Source organism: Gobio gobio (assembly GCF_949357685.1).
Source record: "Gobio gobio genome assembly, chromosome: 10".
Lineage (NCBI taxonomy): Eukaryota > Metazoa > Chordata > Actinopteri > Cypriniformes > Gobionidae > Gobio > Gobio gobio.
Window position 1 is genome coordinate 17,067,250 of NC_137116.1, and position 7,500 is coordinate 17,074,749.

The following is a 7,500-nucleotide window of genomic DNA, read 5'->3' on the forward strand; positions in this document are numbered from 1 at the left end:
GATTTTTGCTGTTTTGCAATATGCATCGCGGATACATTGATCTTGAAACATGTATTTCTGAATCGTGAATTATTGATTTCAGTCAATAATCGATTTAAAATGCTAAGAATCTAATTAATCGTGATTCAATAGCGATTCAGTGCTTTAAAATATATAAACATTAAATTGCTACATGCACAAATTCATGGAGATGTTGTGTGGTGTCATTCGCTCTCTCACAGCTCTCTTGCACAGATACATATAAAGAGAACAAAGAGGGCTTTTCTTACTATTCCGTGTAGAAAAGTTAGTTTAGGATTAGCTGGAAAAGTGCTTGACATTCTAGTCTATATTTGCAGCTCCCTAAATACAATGGCAAGCAGTTTTATAGAAGAGGCATTTAGTAGGGGTGTAACGATTCGTTTTAACAACGATACGATTCGTATCACGATTTGAGGTTGTCGATACGATTCAAGGACGATATTGGTTAATTTAGAACGATACGATCCGAAACGATTCAGTGACTTGAAATCGATTCAGTAACTTTTTAGCCAAAAATTGTGTGACTGAAATAATTATCTGGATACTGGTCAGTGCAGGTGAAGTTTCCTAGATTCCTGTTGTTTCTTGTAAGGGAATCCGGTATATCAATTAATTATGGATATAAACAAACAAGTAAACAACAATTAATGGCAAATGCATTCAAATTTTATTTGAATAAAGTGCAACCAACAGTTTAGGTTGAATTAACAGGAAGTTAACCTTTTCTGCTCTCATTTTCAATATTCAATACATTTTCAATAAAAGCACAGTAAGTGCAACCAACATTTCAACAGTAGGTTAACCTGCTACTTCTGCTTTTGTTTTCCAACATAAAAATATTACAATATTAATATCAAAAATAAAGTGCAACTAACTTCTCTTCAGGTTTAATTAATAGTAAGTTTACCTGCTACTTTTGCTGTTGTTTTTCAACATTAAAATAATACAAATACAATATTAATATCAAAAATAAAGTGCAACCAACATTTCTTCAGATTGAATAAACTGGCTGAACCTGCTACTACTCTCAGTTTAATAAACAAACAATATTTAACAAAAGATAAAATGTAACCAACTACTCTTCAATGACTCTACAGATTTCTTTTTCAAAAATATCACCATGATCTGACCGCAGAACACTTCTCTGTGCGTTCACTATGTCGCCAGCTGTACTAAAACTCGCTCTGCTGGCACACTGGTGTCAGGAATGCACAGGTAACAAGCAAGGGTTGAAAGTACAGGTAGCTCTTTCTCCTGGTGGCTTGATAATTTCTCGCTCGTTGGCTTCTCCTCTGCCATGCGCCATGCTATGTTTTGTTTTCTCAAGCCCCGTTCACACAGCCAGCGACACGCAGCGACAAAGCGACACGATCCCATTCATTTCAATGAGCGCTGCTGCAGGTGCGTTGCGATGATGTCACAGATAGGCAGACTGAATCGAGTAACGTTTAACGCCTTTATCATTAAAAGTGCTAAGAAAAAACATCCATATGAAGTCTGACGTGCTTAAATCCAATGTGTTATTTCCTATGATCGATACAATCGATTGATTACCTTTTAAAACGATGTTAGATCGATATATGTCGTCCGGAAGGCCAACTTGCCGAGCACAGATTGATGTAGTTAGATCATAGGAAAATAAATCGATACATCGATGTAGTAGATGAATCGTTACACCCCTAGTTTTTATACTGTACAAACTGTACATTCTATCCCCCTACACTACCCCTAAACCTACATATCACACACACACACACACACACACACTAACACACACACACACACACACACACACACACACACAGGGCCGTTTGAAGAAATTTGGGGGCCCCAAGCAAAATGGACATAGAGACAGTGCAAATACTGTTGTTGCATATACTGTCCATAAAATTTGAAAACATTTGCAAAAAACACCACTGTATCATTAAAAAAAATTTGTAAACCTTTAACCGTTTTTAAAACATATATAAACATTACATAGATAGACGGACCAGATATTCCTAACACTTTGGGAATACTTAAGGGTTACTAGTTGGTTTGTAAACTGTCTATAAACATTATCTAGATGGTTATTATAAAGTTGCAACAGATGACTATAATACCTTGATAAATAGTTAATAAACAGTACCAGTAAAACATGTGGGCAGTACCAGTAAAACATGTAAACAGTACCAGTCAAACATGTGGGTTGTCCTGATACTGTACTTCAAAATGTAACAGTGTAAAAATTGACACAGAATAAAGTAATTGTTCAAGATCTATTGGTAACTCATAAAAATAATGTCATATTTGCATAAACTGTCACTACCGTATATATCCCGACACTAGCACACAAAGATAAGCTATGAAAAAAATAATGTTCCTCTGCCTCTTTCTGGTTAAATAATGTTTATAATAATTGTTAATATAGCATACTATATTAACTATTCCAGGTTATTTATGCATAGCATAAATAATAGTTAGTATAGCATGCTATGCCACTTTCATCAAAACATATTACAAAGCTATAGCAATCTCATGTAATTTCGTCTGTTCGAAAAAAAAAAGTTGCTCTAACTGTTCGTTACAAGCAGCATTTGCCGTCAGGCAGGTAACGATAGCTAACATAAACATATTTTTGCTAGCCTACCTGCTGCAAACTTACACTTTTTTTGTACAAGACAAGTAGAGCTATTTTATCCAGTGTAATTTATCACATACCACTATCTTGTTTTTTTTCTTATCCTCCTCTTCCTTTCTCTATTTTCTTTTCTGGCTTCCTGAAGCATAAAATTCCGCTTCAAATCCGAGGATGTTTTGTATTTTGCCGCAGCAGAGATCGCGTGGTTGGCTGGCTGCTGTCAGCGACTTCTGAGAGGGGCCCCTTAAGGGGGATCCCGATAACAGTGTCATTGCACTTTACTGCATTGACTATCAATGGGGCGCTCACACAGTTTGTCGTTTCATTTTATTCTTAACCTGTCGCTGTCTTGGGGCCCCAGGCCAGCTCGAGGCCCCAAGCAATTGCTTGGTTTGCCTGCCTTGTCGCGACGGGCCTGGTGTGTATGTGTGTGTGTGTGTGTGTGTGTGTGTGTGTGTGTGTGTGTGTCAGTGTCCCTTGATTAGCTGACATGAGACGCATCCACACAGACAGGACACTGACACACACACACACACACACACACACACACACACACATGTTGGTGCAACAGCATTATGAGGACTCTCCATAGGCGTAATGGTTTTTATACTGTATAAACTGTATATTCTATCCCCCTACACTGCCCCTGCCCCTAAACCTAACCCTCACAGGAGACATTCTGCATTTTTACATTTTTAATAAAACATTGTTTAATATGTTTTTAAAGTGATTTGATTTACGGGGACATTTGAAATGTCCTCATAAACCACCTTGATGTTGTAATACCAGTGTAATACCCATGTCATTATACAAATTTGTGTCCTCATAAATCACATAAACAAGCACACACACACACACACACACACACACACACACACACACACACACACACACACACACACACACACACACACACACAGACAGGACACTGACACATACACACACACACACACACACACACAGGACACTGGCATACAGCGCGCTCTCTTATGTCTTGTCGCGCTTGGAAGCATTTACATGAATAGGAGCGTGGTGATCATGTAACGCTAAGCAAAAATGGATATAAAAACGGACGCTGCGTTATTTGCGTTAAATATTTTTAATGCGTTAAGCTTCCGTTTCACGTTGACCGAGTTTGGTGGAGATTGAATAAATCGCCTACGAGGAGAACGTAAAAACTCAGACCCTGAATTATACAAATATTCACGTTCAAACAAACTAACTTTCTGTGAAAAAAGACACTTATAAACAGACACTTGTAGAAAATAATGTGAATTTTTTTTTTTTTATAAATTTGAACTATGTCAGTAAATAATGAATTTAAAGACAAATGTGTCAAAAGTGATCTTTGCAAACACAGCACATGACCTTCTGTAAAGCACATGTATAGAAAACACACTCACACTCCTCTGTTTTTAAAAAAGAGTTCTGTCTGAATGAGTACATGAAATCACGGCTGTCAGGTGAAAAGAATTGTAACTCAAATGTCATTTAGAAAATTAGTCCTGTATGAGTAGTGATATAGTGTCATAGTTCATGTCCACATTAACCACTACGTTGTAATACCAGTGTAATACCCATGTCATCATACACATTTGTGTCCTCATGAATCACATTAACAAGCACACATACAGAGAAAGGGAGTTTCAAAAATAATACAACACTGCCCCCTTTTGGTGATAGAGGGGAGGGCACACAAACAGCCAAAAACATTATTAAACTTTGACATGTTGCCATGGCAACATTTTTTGAAATATTAGGAATCCATTCATATGTCTCTATCTGTCATGTTTTCACATTATACTGATGAAGTTTGAAGTCAATCGGGTGCAAATAAGATGGGGATTCAAAGCATTTTTGAAAGTGACACACTTCCTGCTGCCAGTTGGTGGCACTATAACTTTGACTCACAAAAGTCATATCCATGTGATCGGCCTCTTACAACGAACACACAGCTGAAGTTTCATCCAAATCATTCAATGTTTGCACAAGTTATTACACACTTCCTGTTTCCCTTTTCTCGCCATAAATTCGTTGCTTCGCCACGGCCAAACCGTTTGAGTTATCAAAAATCCGCTCGCAATTTAGCATCCTCTGTGTCTTGACTTTATGCTGACCGAGTTTGGCACTGATTGAAACAATGGCCTCGGAGGAGTATATTAAATTCCAGAGCATGTGTTTTCAGAACAACCCATATCAGCTCACTTCCTGTTGGGCTGACACGTAACTTAGAGCACGAAAGTTGTTTGGCCCAATGAGGTCTATATGTGTACCGAGTTTCATACATGTACGTGCAAGTGTGTTTGATATATAGACCAAGTTTTCAGACCCCACTTTAGGGGGCGCTGTCGAGCCCCACTGCCACGCCCGGGTACCAGCTTCAGCCCGGCTCTGATGGCCGCGCATTCCGACGCCTGTGCGAAGTTTCAAGAGTTTTCGAGCATGTTAAGTGCCCCAAAAGTACCCGAGAAGTCAAAAAAAAAAAAAAAAAAAAAAAAAAAAAAAAAAAAAAGAATAATCCTTAGGGGAACAATAGGGCTCTGCGCCCTTTGGGCTTGGGCCCTAATAATAATAATCCTAAGGAAAACAATAGGGCTCTGCGCCCTTTCAGGCTTGAGCCCTAAATAATCCTTAGGGGAACAATAGGGCTCTGCGCCCTTTGGGCTTGGGCCCTAATAAACTTTCGAAATCCAATAGGGTCCTCACACCATCGGTGCTCGGGCCCTAAAAATTCACATGTACATAAATATTCACAGCCTTTGCCATGACACTCAAAACTGAGCTCAGGTGCTTGACCGGACGGAGTCCACTGGTGGTAAATTCAGTTGATTAGACAGGATTTGGAAAGGCACCCACCTGTCTATATAAGGTCCCACAGGAAGGAATTGGAATTGTAGTCCAAGGAATTGTCTGTAGACCTCAGGCACAGATCTTGGGAAAGTTACAGAAACATTTCTGCAGCATTGAAGTTCCCCATGAGCACAGTGGGCTCCATCATCCATACATGAAGAAGTTTGGCACCACCAGGACTCTTCCTAGAGCTGGCCGCCCGGACAAATCGGGGGAGCGATCGGGGGAGAAGGGCCTTAGTCAGGGAGGTGACCAAGAACCCGATGGTCACTCTGACAGAGCTCCAGCGTTTCTCTGTGGAGAGAGGAGAACCTTCCAGAAGAACAACCATCTCTGCAGCTCTCCACCAATCAGGCCTGTGTGGTAGAGTGGCCAGACGGCACATGACAGACCGCCTGGAGTTTGCCAAAAGGCACCTGAAGGACTCAGACCATGAGAAAGTAAATTCTCTGGTCTGATGAAACAAAGATTAGGGCTGTAACGATTTGACCAAAAATAAAAACCTTCTAATGAAAAAGTGCATTTCTTTGTGATGTTAAAATACTTGAAGGAAACGGTTCACTTTCAGCAGTTCTTGTCTATGGGGCAGATTTCTGCTTGTACATCAGATAAATGAACACAGTAGGCCTGCATTACATTTATTTGAATGCATTAATGAGAGAGTGATTGTGTGTGTGAATTAGTCTTACCGTCTCTATTCATTATGAAGCTGTGGTTTGTACTTACTTCAAAGGTATTCAAATCTATAACGGTTGAGTTTCTAAGCTACTTTGGTGACTTTACTTTAGTCACAGGACAGCGTTGACACTGCGTTTCTGCGCTGCTCTCTGCAAGTGATCTTCACGTGATGTGCGAGCTTCTGTCTGAGTGTTCGTTTGTCACAATATATAAGCCATTAGTTCAACATAATACACATCTGATGGACTAAAATCGCTTTAATGTTCAAACTGGCAGGACTTAAAACACATACAAATGACAAAGCTTTGTGAGGACGAAAGTGAAAGCGATCTGGCTTCAGGGCTTGTCTGTGTGTGTGTGTGTGGCAGCGCGTAGGCTATAAGAACGGCGATTAACTGACCAGTATACTGCCGTCCAAAGGCAAAGCGCAGTAACTACAAATTTGGTCAAAATTGAGTTAAGACTTGAAATGGGCTTTGTGACATCTGTTCTGTCTTGTGACAAAGTTTGCTGGTTCAATTTTGTCCAGTTTTAGAGAAACGAGCGTGTCAAAATTGCAGTAACTACAAAATCCAAGCCAATACCAAGGCAAACCGCAGTAAGTGATGTTACTGTGTTCTAGCTTTGTTTCCCCGCTTTTGACACCGCAGATACTGCGGTTTCAGCCTCGTCACGATGGGGATTGTATGCGGTTTGCCCCGATCGTAACACACAGAAACAACAAGCCAACCATGGCACAATCCCGCAGCCAAATGATGGTTGAACTCGCGTTAAAACGCAAATATTCAAAGACTGGTAAGAAAGATAGCAAAATATAAACTCATAGTAAGGCAACTAACAGCTTTATAATCAGTTAACATTGACTAGCCAGCCGCTAGCAAATTTTGATTTACCTGTGCTGCTCTATTAAAGGCAATATCCTCTGACAACGTAATGATAATCCCATTGAATCACGTTGGTGTTTGTTGATTCGGACATCTCTCCGTTTCAGGCAGCTAATCCAATTGTATTGACAGGGGTTACTTCTTCAAAAGTTAGCTGGGTCTGGTAAAGTTATCTAGTTAGACAAAGTTACTCTAAAAGTTAGCGACGCCAGCCGGGCGACAGCAAGCACACTAGGTGAAAAAGTACACTTGCATAATGTACTGAAAGTACTCTATTTTCACGCACTAATTTCGTAGGCTACTTAATAAACAAAACAAAAAAAGTGCCAATCAGTTTTTTGGATTTCACAGATAGGCTAGCTAAGAATACATAATAATTATATTTTAATGATTAATTATAGCTTTAAGGGTGTAGATAGCATAAACAGGAAATGTACATGTTTGAGT

General features: G+C 39.6%; 2 protein-coding genes across 3 annotated transcripts in view; one reads left to right on the top strand and one right to left on the bottom strand.

The window, feature by feature from the left end:
- mfsd14bb (major facilitator superfamily domain containing 14Bb) overlaps positions 1–7,500 on the bottom strand; it is a 669,309-nt gene that overhangs the window by 426,655 nt on the left and 235,154 nt on the right. The gene's annotated exons all lie outside the window — the stretch shown is intronic.
- Positions 1–7,500, top strand: part of LOC307132927 (piwi-like protein 1) — a 21,283-nt gene that overhangs the window by 964 nt on the left and 12,819 nt on the right. The window lies entirely within an intron of this gene.